This window comes from Oryctolagus cuniculus, chromosome X (assembly GCF_964237555.1).
Source record: "Oryctolagus cuniculus chromosome X, mOryCun1.1, whole genome shotgun sequence".
Lineage (NCBI taxonomy): Eukaryota > Metazoa > Chordata > Mammalia > Lagomorpha > Leporidae > Oryctolagus > Oryctolagus cuniculus.
In genome coordinates this window covers 21505162-21531719 of record NC_091453.1, presented here as the reverse complement: position 1 = coordinate 21531719, position 26558 = coordinate 21505162, and the positions used below count along the sequence as shown (strand labels likewise).

Sequence of the window (26558 nt, the reverse complement as noted above, 5' to 3'; positions counted from 1 at the left end):
GGTCATTAGCAATCAGGGAAATGCAAATCAAAACCACAATGAGGTTTCACCTCACCCCGGTTAGAATGGCTCACATGCAGAAATCTACCAACAACAGATGCTGGTGAGGATGTGGGGAAAAAGGGACACTAACCCACTGTTGGTGGGAATGCAAACTGGTCAAGCCACTATGGAAGTCAGTCTGGAGATTCCTCAGAAACCTGAAGATAACCCTACCGTTCGACCCAGCCATCCCACTCCTTGGAATTTACCCAAAGGAATTTAAATTGGCAAACAAAAAAGCGGTCTGCAGCCTAATGTTTATTGCAGCTCAATTCACAATAGCTAAGACCTGGAACCAACCTAAATGCCCATCAACGGTAGACTGGATAAAGAAATTATGGGATATGTACTCTTTAGAATACTATACCGCAGTAAGAAACAACGAAATCCAGTCATTTGCAACAAAATGGAAGAATCTGGAACACATCATGCTGAGTGAAATAAGCCAGTCCCAAAGGGACAAATACCATATGTTCTCCCTGATCGGTGACAACTGACTGAACACCAAAAAGGAAACCTGTTGAAGTGAAATGGACACTATGGGAAACGGTGACTTGATCAGCATAGCCCTGACTGTTAATGAACAACTTAATACATTATCCCTCTTAGTAGTTTTTTTGTCTGTTCTATGTAATATGACTGGTTTAATTCTGTAATTAATACACAGTTATTCTTAAGTGTTAAAAATTAACTGAAATGTGATCTCTGTTAAACATAAGAGTGGGAATAAGAGAGGGAAGAGATGTATAATTTGGGACATGCTCAAGCTGACTTGCCCCAAATGGTAGAGTTAAAAACATACCAGGGGATTCCAATTCAGTCCCATCAAGGTGGCATATACCAATGCCATCTCACTATTCCAAGTGATCAATTTCAGTTCACAATTGATCATAATGAAAGGACTAAGAGTCAAAGGGAGCACATAAACAAGTCTAGTACCTGCTAACACTAACCGATGGAATAAATAAAGGGGAGAGTGATCCAACATGGGAAGTGAGATACTCAGCAGACTCATAGAATGGCAGATGTCCTAAATAGCACTCTGGCCTCAGAATCAGCCCTAAAGGCATTCGGATCTGGCTGAAAAGCCCATGAGAGGATTTCAGGCATGGAAAGCCAAGATACTCTGGCAAAAGATTTCTGCGAGTGAGATCCCAGTGGAAAGAACAGGTCTTCAAAGTAGGAGGTACCTTTCTCTGAAGGGAGGAGAGAACCTCCACTTTGACTATGACCTTGTCTAAACAAGATAAGAATCGGAGAACTCAGAGGGCTTCCATAGCCTTGGAAATTCATGACTGGAGCATGGGGAGACTACTGATGCCATAGACAGGAGTGTCAATTGGTAAAGTCAACAACAGGAGTCACTGTGCACTTACTCCTCATGTAGGATCTCTGTCCTTAATGTGCTGTGTATTGAGATTTAATGCTATAACGAGTACTCAAACAATATATTTCACTTTGTGTTTCTATGGGGGTGCAAACTGTTGAAATCTTTACTTAATGTATACTAAACTGATCCTCTGTAAAAAAAAAAAAAAAAGAAATTATCAACTCCCAACTTGACTCTCACTGGGATTAAACATGACAATAGGTCTGATCTGATTTCATCATCATTTAAAAAAAATCATCTATTATTTTTCACTTTATGTTTCTGTGTTGGAGCAAACTGTTGAAATCCTTACTTAATGTATACTAAGCTGACCTTCTGTATATTAAGATAATCGAAAAGGAATGTTGATGTGAATGGAAGGGGAGAGGGAGTGGGAAAGGGGAGGGTAGTGGGTGGGAGAGACGGTATGTGGGGGAAGCCATTGTAATCCATAAATCGTACTTTGGAAATTTATATTCATTAAATAAAAGTTAAAAAAAAGTAAATGAAGGGAGCATTGAGTTATAGGTGACTTTTTGAGCATTCTGTACAAAAGGTTGCCCTGGAAAGTACACTTTGCAAAGCTGAGAAGCAGGTGTGCATTCTTTTGTACTAAGAATAGAGCAGAAAAATTACATTAAGTGGTCAGCATCATGCTAAAAACAGCTGGTTTCTCAAGTGGAGAAAAGTCTACACGAAGTTGAAAAGTATAAGCACTGAGTTTTAGTTCTGATTTTTCCTTCATTTCAGCCTGATGTGCTTAGATAAATCATTCACATTTTTTAAAATTACAAGAGGAATTAAAAATCCATTGAAATATGAATCGAAACTAAGTGACAATAGTAATTCTTTATTATTGAGTTATAGGAAGGTTAAACATGTACAAAAATGTTTTTATCTGAATGTAAGGCATCACTATCAAAATACTTACGGATAATGGAAGGCATCACTATCAAAAATACTTATGTGTAATATGGGGGTTAAACATAAGTTGTTTCAAATGACAATGCAATGAACAAATAATCTCTAAATTCATATTAATTCTCAACTTGAATAATAATTAATACAATGATATGGATATAAATTTCATGGATATTTTATACTGTGGTTGAGAAAAATGAATATTTGAATCATAGAAGAGTAGGATCTGAATTAGGATACAATTAACCATTGACATAATTTAAAATAGGATACCACAATTTATTAAAACTGTATTACAGAGACTTAGGACCTGGCTCAGATTTATGAAAGTCTTGGAAATCATCATTCCAATCCTTATAAGAATAAAAAACTGGACAAGCTGAATATTAGCAACTTTTCTTGGACACATCAGATAACTGACATTGCAGGGAATACCACCAACCCCGAATTTGGAGAGATGAACTCCAAACCTACGCATTTATTTTCCTAGAGCAGGAGTCATTGGGTAGATGCTGTGTAAATAAGAAGAAATCTTAAACTGGAAAATGTGATGAATTAATAGAAGACAAGTATGAGACCGAGAAGGTCCTAGAAATCATAGTCATGTTGAGGTACTCACGTTTTTCCAGGTTTTTCCTATAGGAACCCAGGCTCTCACAGGATCAAGAATCCTGGGAAAGATCCCTGCTGATCTCCCTCTAAATGGCCCTAGTGTTTGTGAACGTCACCCAGATCCTTCATCTTTAGAGAACAAAAGGTTTAATCTCCAGGAAGTCCAACACTGCTACTTGGTACCAGAGACATCTCATTAATCTGGGTGAAGGGAATGCTGCTCTATCATAGCTTCCTTGTGTTACTTGAGGGAAAAAAACTAAATATATAGTGGAGAGGACCTTAAGTACACAGACTGGGAACACTAGAGAATAACCTGTGTAGTGGAGGACAGTTAGAGATCAGGGGATGAATAAGCAGAAACACTTGTAAAGGGCATAGTCCCTAGGCACAGGCCCATAATGCACTCCAAAGACTAAGATTAGAAAAAACATCAGTTCCTTCATATCCCAGTACCTCATCACCATCACAATCATAAGCTCCCAGGAATAGGAACAGTGGTTTCCAGCTGAAAGAGTAGTAAGAGACAGATTCACTCTAAGAACTAGTATAAACAGAAGTCTCAGAGTAAAGAGATGAATTAAAAAAAAGCAAAAATGACAGTGGAGGAATTTGAAACCTCTTTGTACCCATAGCTACAAAAAATACCAAACACAACCAATTCCTGGCCAGGATAAAATAAATTGTCATAGTAAAGCTCTTTTTAACTCAGTATTTACTACACTATATGATACACCTGACTTTCAGCAAAAAATTAAAAAGCATGCCAAAGGGAGAGATTCCAAGATGGAGGAACAGGGAGCTTTCTGCTATAGGATAGGGAAGATAGTTAAAAAAAAAAAGTGGAGAGAGTGTATTCTCAGGAAGAGTTAGGGATAAAACCGCAGTGGAAATTCTATGGAAGGAAGAGGAACACCATGGATCTGAGTGCAAGGTGCAGACATGCAGCATGAGCACAGGTACAACACAGAAGCCTAAGAGCCGAGAATCTGAGTGCCAGCTATGGAGAGTGAGATGAGAACAAACTGCAGCAGCCTATGCCACTGGCAATAGAGCTAGGGAAGAGCCTACCATGAGCCCTGTGGGGGCAGGGTACCTGACAACCTAGAGGAATAAAAGGGCCATGTTTCTCTCTTCCTGTCCCCCTGACAATGGTGTCTGGCAACCAGCTAAGGGAGGACAGACTCCATTTTGGACATATACAACACCTGTGCCAGTTCGTGTCTGCACATCCAGCAACCAGCCAAGAGGAGATGCCTGAGTCTGGGTGGGAGAACTGACAGGAGGCTGGGTACCCATGCAGGACTGTGAGGTACCCCCAGCCTCCCAGCATGACACAGGCTCTGGGGCTCAAACTGCTTAGGTGGAACACACACAGGCTAGCCATAGTTCCTTCTCTGTAAATGGGACAGACTGGGGGTGGGGAGAAGATCCTCAGCACCCCATGACTGTGGGAGCTGATATTGTGGGAACACTGTGACTGCACGAAAGGGTGCAGGGTGTAGCTGGGTCTCTGGGCAATCCCAGTGAGCAGCTCCACACATTCATAACTACCTGATTGCCTGCAGTGTGTCATTGCAATGGGATCTGTGCTCACACTGAGGAATGCACAGATCCTTTATGCAGTCCTATGGCAGTGTTGGAAGAGTATTGCACCCACTGTGGGCTAACGCCTGGGCATTGATCACCTTGGAAGAGAGGAGGTGAGGGTTTGAATACAGCAACAGAGCTGATCAAAACCTCCCTTCTGATAAAAAAAAGAGAGATCTGCTACACCCAACTTGGATGTCATCCTGGATAATCATTCCACTCTGCAACACTGACCAGAGCTCCCTGGCCACATCCAGCACACACCTCTGGGTAGTCACTGAAAGAGCAGACACTCCACTAAACCACACAGGCATAGTCCAAAGATAAAGCCATCTAAGGAAAAGAACCAACAAGCATCTCCACAAATGCCTAAAAGTAAATGCAGAAATTCAAGAAACAAGAATGACAACATGACCAGTGCACCTCCAAAGGAACACAATAACACTTCATTATTAGAATGTGAAGATAAAGAGATTGATGAAATGCTGGAAATGGAATTCAAAAGATTAATTATAGGATTATTCAAAAGCAATCAGAAGCAAACCCATGAATTAAGGAAATCCGTACATAACATGAATGAAAATTTTTCCTATAAAATTGAAATTTTAAAGATAAATCACAGTGAAATATTAGAAATTAAGAATTTAATAGATCAAATAAAAAGATGTGGTGGAAAGCATTAACAACAGACTTGGTGAGGCAGAAGAAAAAATATCCAAGATAAAAGACAAATCTTTGGAAATTTTAGAGTCAGACAAAAAAAAAAAAAAGAAGAAATCAGAAAAATTAAAAACAGTGTTGGAGATTTAGGGGATACTATCAAATGACCAAATATGTGGGTCTTAGGAGTTTCTGAAGATGTGGAAAAAGAGAATGGATTTGAAGGCCTATTTAGTGAAATACTTACAGAAAACTCCCCCAATTTGAAGAAAGAAATGGATGTCAAGTACAGGAAGCACATAGAATTCCTAATAGACATGACCAAGAAAGACCTTCACCACAACACATTGTAGTCAAGCTTTCAACAGCAAAACATGAAGAAATCATTCTAAAATGTGCACAATGGAAATATCAGATTACTTTCAGAGGATCTTTAATTAGACCCACAGCTGACTTCTCATCAGAAACCCTACAGGTTAGGAGAGAATGGCGAGACAGAGTTCAAGTCTTAAGAGAGAGAGGAAAAAAAAACCCTGTCAACCCAGAATACCATACCCTGAAAAACTTCCATTTAGAAATTAAGGTGATAATAAAGACATTCCATAACAAACATAAATTGAAATAATTTGTCATCACTCATCTAGCCTTATAAAAGATGCTTAAGGATGTGCTACACACAGAAACATGGTCATCACTATGAAAGAGTGTGAAAGCAGAAAATTTCCCAGTAAAAGTTCAAAGGAAATTCAAAGTAAACAGTAGGAATATTTATGGGAAAATGACAGGTCCTAATCATAACTTATCAATAGTAACCTTGAATGTAAATGGTCTCAAATCTCCTGTTAAAAGATGCAGATTGGCTGAATGGATTTAAAAAAAGACCCATCTATTAACTGCCTAAAAGAATCACACCTTACCAACAAAGATACCTGCAGACTGAAAGTGAAAGGATGGAAAAAGATAGTCCATGCTAACAGAAACCAAAAAGGAGCCGGTATACCATCCTAATATCAGACAAAATAGACTTTAACATAACACTGTTAAAAGAGATGAAGAAGGGCATTATGTAATGATTAAAGGATCAATTCAACAGAAAGATTTGACTATAATAAACACATATGCAACTAATTACAGGGCACTTGGCTATTTAAAAGAAATGTTAATGGATCTAAAGGGAGACATAGACTCTAATACAGTAGTAACAGAGAACTTCAATACCCTACTTTCAGCAATGGGCAGATCATCCAGACAGAAAATCAGCAAAGTAACAACAGATTTAATCAACACTATGTATCAAATGGACCTAACTGATATCTACAGAACTTTTCACTCCAAAATTACAGAATACACATTCTTCTCACCAGTGCATGGAACTTTTCTAGGATATACCACATGCTAGGTCACAAAGCAAGTCTCAGCAAATTAAAAAAAAAAAATCAAAATCATATCATGCATCTTCTCTGACCACAATGGAATGAAGCTATAAATCAACAACTGAAGAATCTCTAGAACATATGCATACGCATAGAGACTGAATAACATGCTCCTAAATGAACAGTGGTTCATAGAAAAAAAATAAAAAGAGAAATAAAAAATTTCTGGAAATGAATGAAGAGGACAATACAACATATCAAAACTTATAGTATTTGGCAAAAGTAGTGTTAAGAGGGAAGTTTATAGCAATTTACCTACATCAAGAAATTGGAGAGATACCATAATTTGGTACTGTATCTCATTTATAATATCAATGTATCTCAAGGTTCTAGAAAACAACAACAAACCAAACCCCAAATTAGTAGGAGGAAAGAAATAATTAAAATTAGAGAAGATATAAACAAAATTGAAACAAAAAATTAAAAATATCAGTGAAATGAAGAGCTGTTTTTTTGAAAAAATAAAATTGATACGCCATTGGCCCAACTAACCAAAAAAAGAGGGAGAAGGCCCACATTAATAAATTAGAGATGAAAGAGGAAATGTAACAACAGATACCACAGAAATTAAAAGAATCATCAGGAATTATTAGAAAGAGCTATATGCCAACAATCTTAATTGCCAATGTAATGGTATTAAGAGGTGAGGGCTTTAGAAAGTTATTAAGACATGTGGGTAGAGACTGTGTGCTTTTTAAAGATTTATTTATTTACTTGAAAGACTTAACAGCAAGAGAGGGAAACACAGACAGGAGAGGTTGTCTATACACTGGTTCACCCCCAAATGACCACAATGGCCAGGGCTGGACCAGGCTGAAGCCAGGAGACATCGGAGTTTCTTCTGGGTCTCCCACGTGGGTGCGGCAGTTCATGCACTCGGGCTGTCCTCTGCTGGTTTCCCAGGCACATCAGGAGGGAGCTGGATTGGAAGTAGAGTAGCCAGGACTTGAACTGGCACCCATATGGGATGCATGGGTTGCAGATGTTGGCCCAACCCGCTATACCACAATGTTGTCCCCAAGCCCTTCTTAATGGAACTTTTTTTTAAAATAAAGATTTTATTTATTTATTTGAGAGATAGAGTTATAGACAGTGAGAGAGAGACAAAGAGAAGGGTCTTCCAACCACTGGTTCATTACCCAAATGGCTGCAATGGCCTGAGCTGAGCTGATCCGGAGGCAGGAGCCAGGAGCTTCCTCCAGGCCTCCCACATCGGTGCAGGGGGCACCTTCTTCTGCTTTCTGAGGCCACAGCGGAGAGCTGGATCAGAAGAGGGGCAGCTAGGACTAGAATCAGTGCCTACATGGGATGCAGGCACCACAGGTGGAGGATTAATCTACTGCGCCACAGTGCTGGGCCCCTAATGGAACTTTTAAAAGAACATAAAGGGGTCTAACTTTGTGGCACAGTGAGTTGTGCCCCACCTGTGACACCAGTATGACCTATGAGCTGTTGGTTAGAGTCCTGGCTGCTCCACTTCTGTTCCAGTCCCCTGCAAATATATTTGGGAAAGCAGCTGAAGATGGCCCAAGTGCTTGGATCCCTGCCACCCATGTGGGAGACCCAGATGGAGTTCCCGAGTAGGACCATTTGAGGAGTGAATCAGCAGAAGGAAGATCCCTGTCTCTCTGTGTGTGCTTCTGCTTTTCAAATAAATAAATCTGAGAGAGAGAGAGAGAGAGAGACTTAATGGAGAAAGTTTGTCCCTTCTGCCCTTCCACCTCCTACCCTGTGAAGATACAGCGTTCCTCCTCTCCATAGGATGCAACATTTAAGGTACCACTTAAGGCTCCAAAGATCAGATCCTCACCAGACAACCAAACCTACCAGTATTTTGATCTTGGACTTCCCAGGCCCAAGAACTGGGAGAAAATACATTTCTCTTCTTTATAAATTATCCAGTTTCAAGTATTTTGTTATAAGAAAACAGAATTGATTAAGAAAATAAAACTGACACACATTTAAGGAGCAAATGCATCTAGTACACTCTCTTCCAGTAAATATAAAAGGAAGGGCTACTCCCCTGCTCATTGCATGCAGCTAGTATCAACCACATACAAAACCAAAGGAAGCCATGGAAGAAAAGGAAACAATAAACTATCATCACTCATGAACACAGATATAAAAAATTTCAGTAAAATGTTGCCAAATTACTTATTTATTTATTTATAACTTAGAATTATGGGGGGGGGGTCTTCCATCCTGTTTCACTCCCCAAATGGCTGCAATGGCCAGAGTTGGGCTAGGCTGAAGCCAGGATACAGGAGTTTCTCTGGGGTCTCCCACATGGATGCGGGGACCCCAGTACTTTGATCCATACTCCATTGCCTTCCCAGGCACATTAGCAAGGAGCTGGATAGGAAGTGGGGCAGCTGGAACTCAAACCGGCACCCATATGGGATGTCAGTGCTGAAGATGGTGGCTTTAACTGGCTGTGCTGCAGCACCAGCCCCAGCAATATATTTTTAAAATTATGTACCAAAGCCATATAGGCTTCAACTAAGGATGCAATACTGGTTTAATCTCTATAAAGCAATCAATTTCACCATGTTAAGCTATGGAAGAAAAATTACATGAGCATATCAGTAGATGCAGAAAATAATTCAATCACATGGAATACCCACTCATAATAAAAATTCTCAAAAACCTTGAAGTAGAAGAGAACTTTCTTTCATAATAAAGGGTAAATATGAAAAACTTACAACTAACATAATGCTTAATTGTGAGAGGCTGAATATTTTCTCCTTTAGATCAGACTCAAGGCAAGTGCAAAAAGGCAACAGAAACAGTAAGTCACACATATTGGAAAGAAGTAAATAAAACTGTCTTTATTTGCTAATGAAATATATGTCTATGGAGAAAATGCCAAAAAACCTACAGGTAAAAAATATCTCCTGGAACTAATAGCAAGCTTGACAACAATAGAAGTTACAAATAATGTGCAAAATTCAATAACTTTCACCTATATCAGCAATGAACAAAATGAATTTAAAATTTAAAAACAAACAAAATTTATTATAACATCAACATATTTAGATATGAAATAAACAAAATATGAACAGTATATATATGTGGGAAACTACAAAACACTGATAAAATTAAAGGCATATTTAAATGTGAGTTAGTGGACTGAGTTCATATTCTTGTATTGGAAAACTCAATATTGTTAAGGTTAAGATATAAATTCTTTCTAACTTCATGTATACATTCAACACAATCTCCCTGAATATTATATAAAATTATTTTGCTGACATTACAAATTGGTTCCAAAATTTATATGGAAGAAGAACAAAGTTTGAGGACTCACTCCACTTAATTCAAAAACTTACTATAAAGGCTACAATAATCATAACAGAATACCATTGGTGAAAACATAGGACCATAGATGAAGAGAAAAGAGGAATTCATTCTGTGCTGCAGGGAATATAAAACAGTAGGGATGTAGTCACTCTGGAAGACAGTTTAAAAGGGTGTCTTATACAGTTAAACATAGTCCTACTATGGAATCAGCAATCACATTCCTAGTTGGTATTCATCCAACTGATTTCAAAATTTATGTCTTCGGACATACCTGTATAAGCTCCTTTACAGTGACCTAAATAATAATCAACAAAAAATGGAGTAAAACAAGATGTCCTTCAATAGGTGAAATGATAATCAAATTTTGGTACCTCCATAATATCCTGAGATAAAAATTAATAAGCTTGGAGTTGGTGCTGTGCTGTAGTGGGTAAAGCTGTCGCCTGGGATGCTGGCATCCCAGGTGAGTGCTAGTTTGTGTCCCAGCTGCTCCACTTCAAATCCAGCTCTCTGCTAATGGCTGGGAAAAGAAGTGGAAAATGGTTCAAGTGTTTGGGCCCCTGCCATCCATGTAGGAGACCCTGATGAAGCTCCTGGTTCCTGGCTTTGATCTTGCTCAGCCCTGATGTTGCAGCCATCTGTTAAGTGAACTAGCAGATGGACAATCAATCTCTCCCCCACCCCTTTCAACTCAGACTTTCAAATAAAAACATAAAATATTTTAAAAAGGAATAATTTAATTTAAACACAAGATAGTTGAATGATAAATATAGTTTCTTAAGTGAAAGAAATCAGATTTATAAGACCAGATCCTAGAGGATTCCATTTACAAAACATACTGAAGAAAATGCAAAACTATAAAGACAGAAGATGATCCAGTGGATTCCAGGTGCTTAAGGAAGTAGTAGTAAGGAAAACATAGGATATCTTAGGTTGGTGAGACTAATATGTATCATACTGTATTAGTAGACACATGACGCTATGCCTTTTTTTTTCTTTTTTTGCCCCCCCATAATTTCCCTCCCAATCACACCCCTCACATCTCCCACTCCCTCTCCCATTCCATTCACATCAAGATTCATTTTCGATTCTCTTTATATACAGAAGATCAATTCAGTATATATTAAGTAAAGATTTCATCAGTTTGCACCCACACAGAAACATAAAGTGTAAAATACTGTTTCAGTACTAATTATAGCATTTCTTCACATTGGACAACACATTAAGGACAGATCCCACATGAGAAGTAAGTACACAGTGACTCCTGTTGTTGACTTAACAATTTGACACTCTTGTTTATGGCGTCAGTAATCCTCCTAGGCTCTAGTCATGAATTGCCAAGGCTATGGAAGCCTTCTGAGTTCTCTGACTTCGATCTTATTCCAACAGGGTCGTAGTCAAAGTGGAAGTTCTCTCCTCCCTTCAGAGAAAGGTACCTCCTTCTTTGATTGCCCGTTCTTTCCACTGGGATCTCACTCGCAGAGATATTCCATTTAGGTCTTCCTCTTTTTTTTCCAGTGTGTCTTGGCTTTCCATGCCTGAAATACTCTCATGGGCTCTTCAGCCACATCTGAATGCCTTAAGGGCTGATTCTGAGGCCAGAGTGCTATTTAGGACATCTGCCATTCTATGAGTCTGCTGTGTATCCCGCTTCCCATGATGGATCGTTCTCTCCCTTTTTGATTCTATCAGCTAGGATTAGCAGACACTAGACTTGTTTGTGTGATCCCTTTGACTCTTAGACCTATCAGTGGGATCAACTGTGAACTGAAATTGATCACTTGGACTAGTGAGATGGCATTCATACATGCCACTTTGATGGGATTGTATTGGGATTCCCCTGGCATGATTCTAACTCCAACATTTGGGCCAAGTTCAATTGAGCATGTCCCAAATTGTACATCTCCTCCCTCTCTTATTCCCACTCTTATATTTAACAGGGATCACTTTTCAGTTAAAATTTAAACACCTAAGAATAATTGTGTGTTAATCACAGAGTTCAACCAATGGTACTAGAACAAAACAAAGAGAAAATACTAAAATGGATAAAGTATTACATTGTACATCAACAGTCAGGACAAGAGCTGATCTAGTCACTGTTTCTCATAGTGTCCATTTCACTTCAACAAGTTTCCCCTTTGGTGCTCAGTTAGCTGTCACCGATCAGGGAGGACATATGATATTTGTCCCTTTGGGACTGGCTTAATTCACTCAGCATGATGTGTTCCAGATTCCTCCATCTTGTTGCAAATGACCAGATTTCGTTGTTTTTGACTGCTGTATAGTATTCTATAGAGTACATGTCCCATAATTTCTTTATCCAGTCTACTGTTGATGGGCATTTGGGTTGGTTCCAGGTCTTAGCTATTGTGAATTGAGCTGCAATAAACATTAATGTGCAGACAGCTTGTTTGTTTGCCAATTTAATTTCCTTTCGGTAAGTTCCAAGGAGTGGAATGGCTGGGTTCAATGGTAGGGTTATATTCAGGTTTCTGAGGAATCTCCAGACTGACTTCCATAGTGGCTTAACCAATTTGCATTCCCACCAGCAGTGGGTTAGTGTCCCTTTTTCCCCACATCCTCGTCAGCATCTGTTGTTGGTAGATTTCTGAATGTGAGCCATTCTCACTGGCGTGAGGTGAAATCTCATTGTGGTTTTGATTTGCATTTTCCTGATTGCTATTGATCTTGAACATTTATTCATGTGCCTGTTGGCCATTTGGATTTCCTCTTCTGAAAAATGTCTATTGAGGTCCTTGGCCCATCTCTTAAGTGGGATGTTTGTTTTGGTGTTGTGGAGTTTCTTGATCTCTTTGTAGATTCGGGTTATCAACCCTTTATCTGTTGCATAGTTTGTGAATATTTTTTCCCATTCTGTCGGTTGCCTCTTTACTTTCCTGACTGTTTCTTTTGAAGTACAGAAACTTCTCAATTTGATGCAATCCCAAATGTTAATTTTGGCTTTGACTCCCTGTGCTTCTGGGTATTTTCCAAGAAGTCTTTGCCAGTACCTATATCTTGCAGAATTTCTTCAATGCTCTCTAATAATTTGATGGTGTCAGGTCATAGATTAATCCATGTTGAGTGGATTTTTGTGTAAGGTGAAAGGTAGGGGTCTTGCTTCATGCTTCTGCACGTGGAAATCCAGTTTTCCCAGCACCATTTATTGAATAGACTGTCTTTACTCCAGGGACTGGTTTTGGATCCTTGATCAAATATAAGTTGGCTGTAGATGTTTGGATTGATTTCTGGTGTTTCTATTCTGTTCCATTGTTCTATCCATCTGTTTCTGTACCAGTGCCATGCTGTTTTGATTACAACTGCCCTATAGTATGTCCTGAAATCTGGTATTGTGATGCCTCTGGCTTTGTTTTTGTTGTACAAGATTGCTTTAGCTATTCAAGGTCTCCTGTGACTCCATATGAATTTCAGCATCATTTTTCCAGGTCTGAGAAGAATGTCTTCTGTATTTTGATTGGTATTGCGTTGAATCTGTAAATTGCTTTTGGGAGAATGGACATTTTGATGATATTGATTCTTCCAATACATGAGCATGAAAGATTTTTCTATTTCTTGGTATCCTCTTCTATTTCTTTCTTTAATGTTTTGTAATTTTCATCATAGAGATCTTTAACGTCCTTGGTTAAGTTTATTCCAAGATATTTGATTGTTTTTGTAGCTATTGCGAATGGGATTGATCTTAGAAGATCTTCCTCAGCCATGGCTATGCCTTTTTTTTAACTTTTATTTAATGAATATAAATTTCCAAAGTACAGAATATTGATTACAATGACTTCCCCCCCATAACGTCCCTCCAACCCACAACCCTCCCCTTATCCACTCCCTCTCCCCTTCCATTCACATCATGATTCATTTTCGGTTCTCTTTATATACAGAAGATCAGTTTAGCATACATTAAGTCAAGATTTCAACAGTTTGCTCCCACACAGAAACATAAAGTGAAAAATACTGTTTGAGTACTAGTTATAGCATTAAATCTCAATGTACAGCACACTAAGGACAAAGATCCTACATGAGGAGTATGTGCACAGTGACTCCTGTTGTTGAATTAACAAATTGACACTCTTGTTTATGGCATCAGTAATCACCCTAGGCTCTTGTCATGAGCTGCCAAGGCTATGGAAGCCCCCTGGGTTCACTGACTCTGATCATTTTTAGACAAGGCCATGGTCAAAGTGGAAGTTCTCTCCTCCCTTCAGAGAAAGGTACCTCCTTCTTTGATGACCCGTTCTTTCCACTGGGATCTCACTCGCGGAGATCTTTCATTTAGGTTTCATTTAGGTTTCCTCTAGTTTTGAAGACCTTCCTTGTTCTGTACTCCCCATTCCCATTCCTGTATTTCTTATCCTCAAAGCACTTATCTACATCTTTATTTATATAAACATCTTATTTTAGAATGGATTTAAATTTACAAATAAATTGCAAAGATAGTGCTGAGACTTTTTACATACCCTACACCCAGTGTCCCCTATACTTAGCTTCATATATCTATTACAACTAAGAGTTCAACATTGTTACATTACTATGAAATGCCCTATGTATTATTTGTGTTGTATTAGCTCCACTACCACCACCAAAGCCCTTTCCCTATTCTAGGATCTTGGATAGGACAGCACATTATGTTTTGTTCCATTTCCTTTGCCTCCACTGATTTACTAGTTTCTCAGTCTTCATTTTTTTTGTGTGACCTTGACAGTTTTGAAAAATGCTTTTCATATGTTTTTTAGAATGCCCCTCAGTTTAGGTTTGTCTTTTGTTTTTCTCGTAGTTAGAATCATAGTTATGGATTTTGAGGAGAAAAATCAGAGGTGAAGTGCACTGTTGACTTTGTATCACTATTAACATTGACCTTGACACTGAGACCAGGGGTTGGGGGGGGAGAATTTGTGAAGTTTCTCCACTGTTTTGCTCCACCTCCTTGAAAACAGAGTATCTACATAAATTATTTGGACATATTCCACATAGGAGATTTCTGTTTCCCCCATTTATTTATCGATTTGATTATTTATTTATATCACTATGCACTTACAAATATTTATTTTATGCCTTGGGTTATACTCCAGTGTAAATTTGTTTCTTTATTAGTCTGTTTTTACAGCTTTGATGTTTGAGAACACTTTCAGTTAGGTCCTGTGTCTCCTTGGCATGCCTGAAACTTTTGATTTATAAGAACTTTCTTACTTTCAGACACTCCAAAATGCTCTAGGCTGATCTTACCTATGTTCTGGCACTGTTCTACAATCAGTGATTTCTTCAAGAACCTTGGATCTTTTTTTATTTATTTTTTTAAATTAAAAATTTTTTTTTACAGGCAGAGTGGTCAGTGAGAGAGAGAGACAGAGAGAAAGGTCTTCCTTTTGCCGTTGGTTCACCCCCCAATGGCCGCCATGGCTGGCGCGCTGCAGCCAGTGCACAGCGCTGATCTGAAGCCAAGAGCCAGGTGCTTCTCCTGGTCTCCCATGCGGGTGCAGAGCTCAAGCACTTGGGCCATCCTCCACTGCACTCCCTAGCCATAGCAGAGGGCTGGCCTGGGAGAGGGGCAACCGGGACAGAATCTGGCGCCCCAACCGGGACTAGAACCCGTTGTGCCTGCGCTGCAGGCGGAGGATTAGCCTATTGAGCAGCAGTGCTGGCCAGAACGCTGGATCTTAATGGAGAACAGTATTAGGAACAAGATCTGGTTGCTGGTTTTGTTCAATGCTACTAAGATACCATTGCTTATAGACTATGTCAATAATAGAGCTAAGATTTTATGTATGTGTACTGACCAATGTATATACAATACCTAAAATTATTTCTATTTCTATCCACCTGTATTTATTTTAAGCCACATACATGTAAGTTAAAAGTAATATATCCTTCTCTATCCCTTGGTTACCTGTAACATTCCACTCCAGCTGTAAGAAGCTTGGCTCCTATCATATGCCAACATTTACTTGTTTATTCAATCCCAGTAAATATACACGTGGCACCAGAATTGTTACCCATATCTCCATGAAACCTTATCAGCTAGAGTATAGTCTTTATGCACCTTGCTTTTTCTCCACTTAGTACCATTTTTCTCTTCCTTTTTAATGAGGTTATAGCATATATTTGTGACAGATTTACACTTAACGATTACAGACTGAATTCTATTCTGCTTCTCCTCAACTTCCTGGTTAATGTTTTTTTCATTACACAAATTAAAGTTCATTGTATAGGACAGCTTAATACGTTGTCCCTCTTAGTATTTTTTTGTTTGTTCTACTTAATACTTTTGGTTGAATACTGTAATCAATACACAATTCTTCTTAAGTGCTGAAACTTAACTGAAAAGTGATCACTGTTAAATATAAGAGTGGGAATAAGAGAGGGAAGAGATGTGCAATTCGGGACATGCTCAAGCAGACTTGCCCCAAATGGTAGAGTTAGAAACGTGCCAGGGGATTCCAATTCAATCCCATCAAGGTGGCATGTACCAATGCCATCTCACTAGTCCCAGTGATCGATTTCTGTTCACAGTTGATCATAATGATAGAACAAAGAACCAAAAGGATCACATAAACAAGAGTAGTGTCTTCAAATACTAGCTGATAGAATCAAAAAGGGAGAGAATGATCCAACATGGGAAGTGAGATACACAGCAGACCCATAGAATGGCAAATGTCCTAATAGCACTCTGGCCTCAGAATCAGCCCTTAAGGCATGCGGATCCGGCTGAAAAGCCCATGAGAGTATTTCAGGCATGGAAAGCCAAGACACTCTGGGGAAAAAGAAAAAAAAAAAACCTAAATGAAAGATCTCTGCGAGTGAGATCCCAGTGGAAAGAACGGGTCATCAAAGAAGGAGGTACCTTTCTCTGAAGGGAGGAGAGAACTTCCACTTTGACCATGGCCTTGTCTAAATATGATCACAGTCAGTGAACCCAGGGGGCTTCCATAACCTTGGCAGCTCATGACAAGAGCCTAGGGTGATTACTGAGGCCATAAACAAGAGTGTTAATTTGTTAAGTCAACAACAGGAGTCACTGTGCACTTACTCCTCATGTAGGATCTCTGTCCTTAGTGTGCTGTACATGGAGTTTTAATGCTATAACTAGTACTCAAACAGTATTTTTCACTTTATGTTTCTGTGTGGGAGCAAACTGTTGAAATCTTGACTTAATGTATGCTAAACTGATCTTCTGTATATAAAGAGAACCGAAAATGAATCATGATGTGAATGGAAGGGGAGAGGGAGTGGGAAATGGGAGGTTTGCGGGTGGGAGGGACGTTATGGGGGGGAAGCCATTGTAATCCATAAGCTGTACTTTGGAAATTTATATTCATTAAATAAAAGTTAAAAAAATTTAAAAATAAATAAATTTAGCAAAGAAAAAAAAAAGTACAGGCCAATATCCTTAATATCCTTAATGAAAGTAGCACAAAAATTTTCAACCAAACACTAGCAAACCAAATCCAATACTATCAAAAAGATCACACATCATAATTAAGTGGGAGATATCCCAGAGATATAAGACTGGTTCATTATTTGCAAATCAGTAAACATCGTAAATCACATCAACAGAATGAAGAACAAATACCATAGGATAATCTCAGTAGATGCAAAAAAAAAGCATTTGATAATAGTCAACATCCCTTCAGTTTAAAATCTCTCAACACATGAAGTACAGAAGACACATATCTCAAAATAGTAAAGGCCATTTATGGCAAACCAACAGCTGATATCATAATGAATAAGAAAAAGCTGAAAGCATTTCCCCTCAGATCTGGAACAACACATGGATGTACACGTCACCACTCTTATTCAATATAGTATTGGAAGTATTAGCAAGAAAAATTATGGAGGATAAAGAAACAAAGGGCATCAAATTGGAAAAGAGGTATTCAAAATATCCATGCTTGCAGAGGACATGAAAAATTTAAACACTCCACCAAAAAGCTGTTAGAACTGATGAACCCATTCAGTAATGTTAGAGGATACAAAATCAACAGACATTTTTATACACCAGTGAAGTCTTAGGATACAAAACCATCATAGCATTTAAAGTACTTTTATTTATTTATTTGAAAGACAGAGATAAAGAGAGAGAAGGGGAGAGAGAGAGGGAGAGGGAGAGGGAGAGGGAAAGGGAAAGGGAGGGGGAGGGGAGGGGGTGGAGGAGGAGTGGGAGGGGAGGGAAAGGGAGAATCTTCCATTTGCTAGCTCACTCCCCAAACAGCTACAATGGCTGGGGCTGGGCCAGGCTGAAATCAGGAGCTTGGAACTCCATCCCTGTCTTCCACATAGACTGGCAGGAACCCAAGTCCTTGGGCCATTTCCTGCTACTTTCCCAGGTGCATTAGCAGGGGCCTGTATCAGAAGCAGAGCAGCAGGGACTGAAACTGGCACTCATATGGGATACTGGTGTCCTAGAGAGCAGCTTAACCCTCTGAGCCAGAACATCAGCCCCAACATAGTATTTTTAGATACCAATAATGATATTTCAGAAAAAGAAATCAAGAAATAGAGTCAATTCACAGTATCCACCAAAAAGTCAAATATTTAGGAACAAATTTAACCAAAGAATTGAAAGATCACTACAATGAGAATTCTAAAACATTGATGAGAGAAATCATCAAGGACACAAATACATCCCTTACAGATTGTAAGAATTAATGTCATTAAATATTACCTAAGGCAATCTACAGAGTCAATGCAATCCAAATCAAAATAACAATGATTTATTTTCTAGAATTAAAAAAAATAATCCTAAAATTCATAGGAAATCATAAAAGACCCAGAATAGCCAAAGTGACGCTAAGGGAAAAATATAATTCCTTCTCAAATTGTCAATTTCACTTCTACAGATTGCCCTTTAGGAGCTCTATTAGTTATCACAGGTCAGGGAGAACATTGGGTATTTGTCCCTTTGAGACTGCTTATTTCACTAAGTATGATGTTTTCCAGCTTCATCCATTTTGTTGCAAATCACCAAATTTGGTTTTGTCTGTTTGTTTGTTTGTTTGTTTACTGCTATGTAGTATTCCGTGGTGTGCATATCCCATAATTTTTTTTATCCAGTCTTCAGTTGATGGGCATTTGGGTTGATTCTACAATTCAGCTATTGTGAATTGAGCTGCAATAAATCTGAGGATTAGCCTAGTGAGCCGCGGCGCCGGCTGCCAATTGATTTTTAACAAAGGTGCCAAGAATATAAGATAGAGAAAGGATAGTCTTTGCAATAAATGATGCTGCAAAATTGGACATTATACACAGTATTGAATTCGATCCTTACCTCCAACCATATATAAAAATCAACTCAAGGTGGATCAAAGTGTGATAGGTATAAGATTTGAAATTACAACATTTCTTGAGAAAACAAGGGAAACAATTCAATACACTGGTTTAGGTGACGCTTTCTTGGAAAAAAACCCAAAAATACAGCCAACAAAACCAAAAATATGGGATTATATTAAACTCAGAAACTTCTGTACAGTAAAAAAAAATCAGTTGAATGAATTGACATAAGACAGATGGAAGAAAATATCTGCAAGCTTCTTATCTGATAAAAGATTAATATCCAAACTATACGAGTAACTCTAAGAACTCAACAATGAAACTACCAATCCATTAAGAAATGGGCAGAGGAACTGAATAGATAGTATTCAAAAGAAGAAATACAGTAAGAAAAAAAATACATGAAAACATGCTCACTCTTGCTAGCCATCAGGGAAATGTAAATCAAAACCATAATGAGATATCACTTCACTCTTGTAAGAATGCCTATTATCGGGCCGGTGCCGCGGCTCACTAGGCTAATCCTCCGCCTTGCGGCGCCGGCACACCGGGTTCTAGTCCCGTTCGGGGCGCCGGATTCTGTCCTGGTTGCCCCTCTTCCAGGCCAGCTCTCTCCTGTGGCCAGGGAGGGCAGTGGAGGATGGCCCAAGTACTTGGTCCCTGCACCCCATCGGAGACCAGGATAAGTACCTGGGTCCTGCCATCGATCAGAGCGGTGCGCCGGTTGCAGCGCGCCGGCCGCAGCGGCCTTTGGGGGGTGAACCAACGGAAAAGGAGACCTTTCTCTCTGTCTCTCTCTCTCACTGTCCACTCTGCCTATCAAAGAAAAAAAAAGAATGACTATTATCAAAAAGTCTAACAAATGCTGGCCAGGATGTGGACAAAGGAGAAATCTTATACGCTGTTGGTGGGAATGCTAATTACTGCAGCTGATGTGAAAAACAATATGGAGAATTCTTTATAAATGAGAAATGGAACTGCCATATGATCCAGCAATCCCACTACTGGGTATACCCAAAAGGCATAAACTCACTGTATCAAAGAGATATCTGCTCCACCATGTTTATAGCACCACTGTTTACAATAACCAAAATATGGCGTCAACCAAGGAATCCATCATCAGGTTAATGGAAAAAGAAAATGTGACAAAGACATATAATGTAATACTCTTTCAGTATAAAAAATGAATTAAATCCTATCATTTGCAACAAAATGGATGAAACTAGATGGCATCATGTTGAGTGAAACAAGTCAGAGATAGAAAGACAAATACCATGTGTCCTTTTTCATATGTGGTAACTAAAATTTAAAAAAAAAAAAAAGAAAAGAAAACTCAATCTGAACACTGAATCTTGATTACTAGTGGCTGGAAGTATTAGGGGAAATTCAAGAAGTTTGGATATAAGAAACATGCTGGGTATGAATCATTAATTGTGACAAAGATACTAATAAAGGGGAAATAGAGTAAGGGGTATATGGGAATGATTTATGCTACTATCTCACAGTTTTTGTTTTGTAAACTTATTCTGAAGTAAAATTTCAAGAAAAAATATTCAGAAAAAAGTCATCCATACTGAACAACAACATCAAACAGAACATAAATTGCACTTTGCAAAAGAGAGACTGACTGACTGACGCAGAGGCTCAAAACCATCACACTCCAGTCATTAACACACCAAAAGCATTGGTTTTATTCAATCTAGAAGGATGGCCAGAGATTCATTCTAACAATTGCCTTGTAGCCAGCAGTGAAAGGGACCTCTGTGGAGACCCAGACTAGAAGAGTACACTCCGAATAATCATCTGGAGATGGGAGGGTCAAAATGTGTTGGTCATAAGTAAGCAAACTTGAAAGACTATTTGACGGAGAACTAATAACATGCATATGCTGAGCTCCTAGTACGTGTCCAGGAAAACATTAGGATGTACAAGGATGTTTGTCCATGGAAGGGAAACTTTTCCCTTAGTTAGCAGAAACTTCAACTGCATTTTTCTATTAAATTCAGGGTCTCTCTAAACACCAAGCGGTTTATTTCTTTAATGTTTGACATTCTGCCAATTACTTTGCGACCTTGAAATCCTAACTACATCTTGATAAAGCTTCCTTATCTATAACACTAGAATAACAACATAATCCTTCTTAATCGAAAGGCAGGGATTTAAACTGGATGGCCATTGACAATTCTTCCAGAGCGTCATCTGTCCAACTTGTAAGGAGCGTAAATCACATAAGTCATTTGCTTGAGGTTCCAAGTTTGTCTGCATTCATTCTGCTCCTTTTTCCTTTTCAGAAAGGGCAGCTTCCTCTCTTGGAATGCTACATTGGCCAAATTTCTTATTGCTCATGATTTGGAAATAACCAAGTAAAGTTATTTTTCCTAGGGGAGACATCTTGATCAGAAGAAATCAAATAGATCATTTCTCCTCAGCTACAATGCCAGTCTTATTCTTAGCAGTGAAAAACTTTTCCTGATAAGATAACTCATCCCACTGAGTCCACATTGATATGTGTTTACAATGCAGAAATGGGGATCGGATGATTGTTTTTTTTTTTTCTTTTTGCATGTACCACATTGCTATTAACTCTATCTTGGCGAACAATTAAATATTCCAATTTACAAAGTGATAGGTATTGAAAACTTTATAAAATATTTTCTTTCTTTTATGAAAAGGGATACTTTTTTCCTAAGTGTATTCATTTATTCCCAAGAACCTCCAAGACTCTGAAAGGCATGAATGGGCTTCACATTACTGGTAGTCCTTTTTTAAAAATCTATTAATAATTCAGGGGCTGGAGCTGTGGGGGAGCAGGCAAACGCCCTGGCCTGAAGTGCTGGAATCCCATATAGGCGCCGGTTCGAGTCTCGGCTTCTCCTCTTCTGATCCAGCTCTTTGATATGGCCTGAGATAACAGTGGAAGATGGCCCAAGTCCTTGGGTCCCTGCACCCAGGTGGGAGACCTGGAAGAAGCTCCTGGCTCCTGGCCAAGGATCAGTGCAGCTCCGGCCATTGCGGCCATCTGGGGAGTAAACCAGCGGTTGGAAGACCTCTCTCTCTGTCTCTACCTCTCTCTGTAACTCTGTCTTTCAAATAAATAAAATAAATCTTTAAAAAAATCAATTAATAATTCAAAGCATGTTAAAGGGGTGCTTCAGAAGCAAAACAACACTTTTGAGAAGATACTTCCAAATTCCTTATGGGGTTGTTTAATATATATATAATGTTTCTACAATGTGTTCTCACCTTTATAAAATGTGATGACCCTCTATCTCTTCCATGGGATATCACTTGTCTCACAATATAAATGGATATAAAAGCTTGGATAAGTAGCTTAACTTTTAGATAATCTAGTTCATCTTTCATAAGATTAACATCTTAAGGCAATCTGTAGAAGAGAGGAAAACCTAAGTCCATCTGCTGTTAAAAAAACAGGTATTTATATCTTAAGGCTTTTATTATATTTTTATTTTGAAGATTTATTTTAAAGAGAGAGAGAGAGACAGAGAGAGAGAGAGAGAAAAACAGATCTTTGATCTGCTGGGTGCAACAGCTAAGGCTGGGCAAGGCTGTGGGTGGCAGCGGCCCAAACACTTAGGCCATCTTCTCTGTTGCTTTCTCGGGTACATTAGCTCAAACTGGAACTCTGGCATTGCAAACAAGAGCTTAACCTGTTGCACCATAATGCTGCCCCCTTTAATGTTTCATAAATTATTTGGGGGCTGGTATTAAGACACTTCTTGCAATGCCATCATCCCATATTGGAGGGCCAGTTTGTATCCTGGCTGCTGAGGAATGAACTGATGCATAGAAGATCACCCCCCTCCCTATCACTCTGCCTTTCAAATAAATAAAATAAATCTTAAATAAAGATTTCATAGATTAGCTTGTTTAAGTCTTAAAAAGACTCTGAAATGTAGTTAATACAGGTATGCTATCTCTATTTCATAAAAGAATATTTCATGGATGAGTTAACTAAGAGATGTCATTAATTCTCAAAAGTACATACATTAAAAAGAAAAATAATAATAACAAAACATCCCCCTTGTCTTTGACATGTGATCCAATGATTAATTTCAGGCTATAGAACTTTGAATGAAATTATTTGTGTTAGTATAAAAAGTGCATCACTCTACTTTCTCCAATTCTAACTTTAGGTAATTTTGTAGCAATATCTACTTTTTACTATACATAAAAAGTTTTCAAAAATTTCACATAAAATGCATTTATGAAAAATGCTTGGATTTCATTTTTTCACCATAACAAACTTATGTTTTGAAATTTAATTTTCCATGAACTTTTTGAAGTATCCTCATATATTAGACATGGTTTTCAAAAAGATTCATTTGCTTTCACATCACTTTTATAAAAGAAGTCTAAACACAAAACTCATTGTGATAGTTGATATAACCATGAAGGATGGACAACTGTCTCCTCAAATTAACCTATTTAGAAGAAACTGTACCCACTTTTCTGATACTCATCTTAAATGTCCACAGAGATTTAGATTCTGGTGTAATCTGTGTATGCTAAAGTATGCATTATCTTATATACACTATAGAGTTAAGTAGTAGGAAATAGAAGGGGGTAGCAAGATTTTCAAAGTGACTATTTTATAGGTGGGGTGACTATGAGTATATACCTACAAGATAATAAAGGATAATAAGAGTAAGATTGGGATTAGTACAAAGCAGTCATTTAGGTACAATTTAACTCACTTGTTTCTCCAAGTTTGAGTAGAAAATAGGTTTCACCCTACCTTATCATACTCATTGATTCAGGAAAAATGCTTCCTAAATATTTAGATTAGCTTGGATAGTTCACTATTTAGTTAGAGAGCTAACTTGCAACAAATAGTAGTGTTTCCTAATAAGTACACATAAAAGGTCTTGTGGTCTTATAATGAGCTTAAATACTTCTTTTGAAATAGTGACAGATCCTTGTTCATCTATTATACACAAAGAACTGTCCTTTGCACAATAATTATCACCATTGTTGGTTTTCAATAATGTTAATTAACAACAGAAGCAGTATAAATTCCTGATTATTACATCAAAGTTTATAATCAGCTTAACCAGAATAAAATTGAGATTTATCATCGACCTTTGGAGTCCGCTGAAACTTAATTTTCTTGTGATGTTTGATGTAGCTTTAATTTATAGCCATGAAGCAATTTTTTTTATTTTTTATTAGCTAATAATTGCAGATTATCATGAAAAATAAGACAGTAACCTAAGTAGTTTGGGGTGACCAGTGAAAATTATGTAGCTTTACATTTGAACCAGTGGCTTAATTGTATTATTAGTATCTGAATTTCCATTAAATAAAATAGTGGTGGCAGTATCCATTCCATGAATTTTTAACGATAAGCTCTAAGTACTTTTATTAAATTTTAGAAACATATACATAATCTAAGGAGGTATATATCAGAGTGAGCAATTAGCTTAGCACTTTAGTTGTCCACATCCTATATGGGAGTAACTGAATTCAATTCCAAGTTCAGGCTTCTAACTCCAACTTCCTGCTAAGGCAGACCCTTTGAGGCAGCACTGATGACTTAAGTAGTTGGGTTCTTGCAACCCACATGGGAAACCTAGATTGCATTTCTGGCAATAACTTTGGCCCTGGCCCAGATCTGGCTTTTGTGGGCATTTAGGGAATGAATCCATGGATGGAGGAAGGGGAGCACTCATTCTCTATCTCTGTCTTTCAAACAAATGAATAAATAATTTTTACAAAGGGGTGGGCATTTGACTCAGTGATAAAGATGACACTTGGGATGCCCAACTTCCATATCAGCGTTCATAGGCTTGAGTCCTGCCTCCACTCCCAAGTCCAGGTTTTGCTAATGCACACATTGGGAAGCAGAAGATTATGGCTCAAGTGATTGAGAACTTGTGACAAACAAGCACTCTGGATTGAGTCTCCTTGTCACAAATAAGGAGATCTGGATTCAATTCCCTGTGGAGGAAGATCTCTCTGTCTCTTTGCCTTTCAAATAAGTAAAAATCAAATAAATTTTTCAAATTAGAAATAAAAATAAAAAGCTAAACATCCTTTATTGAAGTTCAGTTAAAGGGTATAGTACTTCTTAGGTCAGGAGTTTGGCCTAGCAGTTAAGACACTGCTTGGATGCACACATGCCTTTTGGAATGCTTGGAATTGAGTCCTGTCTCCACTCCCACTTCCAGATTCTTGCTGATGGGTGCCCTGGGAGGTATCAGATCATAGCTAAAGTACTTAGGTCTCTACCATCTATTTGGGAGACCAGAGTTCCCTGTTCCAGCTTTGTTGCTGGTATTCAGGGAATGAGTAAACAGGTAGGATTTCTCTCTTGCCCCTTCTCAAATAAATTTTAAAAACTGAACCAAAATGAATATATTTCTTAGTAGCAGGTACATTAAAGGTAGATTTTTAGAAGGATCAATAATATCGCTTGTCCTTGTGCAAAACCTATCTGCATATCAGAGAACATTACTCAGTGTTCTGTTTGTGGAAGTTTGTGGAAATTATCTTCTTCCATATTCACTAAAATGGAAAGCAGATCTTCAGCTGAGAATGAGTGAATAGGAAAAGTTGAGTGTGGTACCAAGATCACATCAAACTCCTGTCCAAACAAGTGAACTTCCTATAAAATAATGGAGTATCCTTTCTGAAAATGAGCCATGGAATGAAAGACACATTACTCCTTTTAAATTAAAACTTTTCAATGATATGCCCCTGGAAGAGTGGGAGTCTATCAACATTTAGGAAAAGGTTTGTTGTAACAAAGCTCAATGAGATTTAAACATATTCCTTTAGGAGAAGAATGTTATGAATCTAGCTTAACAGCTGCTTTTGGAAACCTCAGTTAAGACATGGAAGACAAAGGGATATTGTAAGAAAGCACACTTGTAAACAATGGCTGGAGCTGAGCTGGTCTAAAACGGAAGCTAAATGCTTCTTCAGTGTCTACCACATGGGTGCAGCGGCCCAAGTACTTGGGCCATCCTCCACTGCTTTTGCCAGGCGATTAGCAGGAAGCTGAATAGGAAGTGGAGCAGTTGGGACAAGAACTGGCACCCATACGGGATGCAGAACTCGCAGGCACCAGCTTTACCTGCTATGCCACAATTATGGCCTGACAAGTGGTATTTTCATTGAGCAAGAAAAGGCTGTACTGTCAAAAATAAAAACCAGTTGGTAAGCAGTAGAGAAAAATATGTCTGAATTGCAAACGGAAAAATAGGGTTTTTGATCTGGCTTAAAATAAAGTTTCAATATATAACTTTTAGCTTATGAGCTAATGACTAACATTTCAGCAATGTCACAGACTCATAATAATCAAATAGAAAACTCTCACTTATCACATATTC

General features: G+C 38.3%; 1 pseudogene; it reads left to right on the top strand.

Moving 5' to 3' along the window:
• Window positions 1–26558, top strand: part of LOC100358295 (large ribosomal subunit protein uL24-like) — a 61293-nt pseudogene that overhangs the window by 8329 nt on the left and 26406 nt on the right.